This window comes from Lissotriton vulgaris, chromosome 2_1, assembly GCF_964263255.1.
Source record: "Lissotriton vulgaris chromosome 2_1, aLisVul1.2, whole genome shotgun sequence".
NCBI lineage: Eukaryota > Metazoa > Chordata > Amphibia > Caudata > Salamandridae > Lissotriton > Lissotriton vulgaris.
The window spans coordinates 857,115,378-857,116,787 of NC_141687.1; positions in this window are offsets into that span (position 1 = coordinate 857,115,378).

A 1,410-nucleotide genomic window follows, 5' to 3' on the forward strand; every position below is an offset into this window, starting at 1 on the left:
ATTCCCTGGAGGAGGGGGAGGTCTCTCTTCCTCACTCTGAAGGTGGATGCCATGTTGGCCACTCTTATTGGTCGCACTTCTATTAATCCTGAGGATTGTTCGCCTTCGGATGCCACGGATAAAAAGGTGGATGGTGCGCTAAAGAAAGCCTTTTCCGCTGGGAATTTTTTCTTTGCGTGCTGGCATCTACTCGGCGTATGCGGCGCAGTCTTTGGTGTCTGACTTTGGCAAGCTGGCCATGGCTGTTCAGGAGGAGTCGGACTGCTCTGGCTTGCTTGTCCACATGGAGCAGCAGGCTAAGCTCTTGGCTGACGTCTCTTCGGATGTTCTTCGCTCTGCGGCCATGACCTCTGGCTCCTTGGTATTGGCTCGTAGGAACTTATGGATGCGTGACTGGAAGGATGATTCTTTGGAGAAGTCCTCACTCCTTAAGATTCCCTTTGATGGCAAGTTGCTCTTTGGTGACCAGCTGGATAGTATGGTCACTAAGGCTTTCAAGGATCGTAAGCATGCTCTGCCTTACAAGGGCAAGGGGTCTGCCTCTGGTTCTCGCCGTTTTTGGAATCCGGCTCCTTCCTCCTCTGCGTCTTTTCAGTCTTCCCGCCAGTCCTCCAGGAACTTTTCTGCTCGTCAACGCCATTTCAGGACCAGGAAATCTTCGGCCTTGCCTGGTCCCAAGCTTCCGGCGGATACCTTCAAGAGGAAGTCCTGACGTCGACTGTGTTTCGCCCACGAGTCCTGTGGGCGGGAGGCTGATGTCTTTCCTGGACGCTTGGCGGCTGGATGTAAGGGATCGCTGGGCATTGACTATTATCAGGAGAGGCTATCTTATCGACTTTGCCGCCGTTCGGCCCGGCTGGGGCACCATCCTTACTCCTATCCCCAAGTCTCCGTCCTAAAGGGAGGCTCTGCTGGAGGGGGTTCGGGATCTTCTGTCAAAGAAGGCGATCGTTCCGGTCCCGCTGGCGCAGCGAGGTCTGGGATGTTATTCCATTTTGTTTCTGGTCCAGAAGGTGTCAGGGGGATTCCGGCCTGTTCTGGACCTCAAGAGGGTGAATGGTTGGGTTCGGACCGTTCACTTCAAGATGGTGACTTTGCAGTCCGTCATTCCGTTGGTGGGGGTCCGGGACTTCATGACGTCTATCGATTTACAGGACGCCTACCTTCACGTTCCTGTGGCTCGGACTCATCAACAGTTTCTTCGCTTTGCAGTTGGCGGCTTCCACTTCCAGTTTGCGGTTTTGCCATTCGGGCTGAAGTCCGCCCCTCGGGTCTTCACCAAGCTCTTGGCCCCCTTGGTGGCCCTGGTCCACTGTCAGGGGATATTTTTACATCCATATCTAGACGACTGGTTGGTTCATGCTCCCTCTTTCCAGTTGATTGTCGATCACACAGACTTGGTACTGGCCG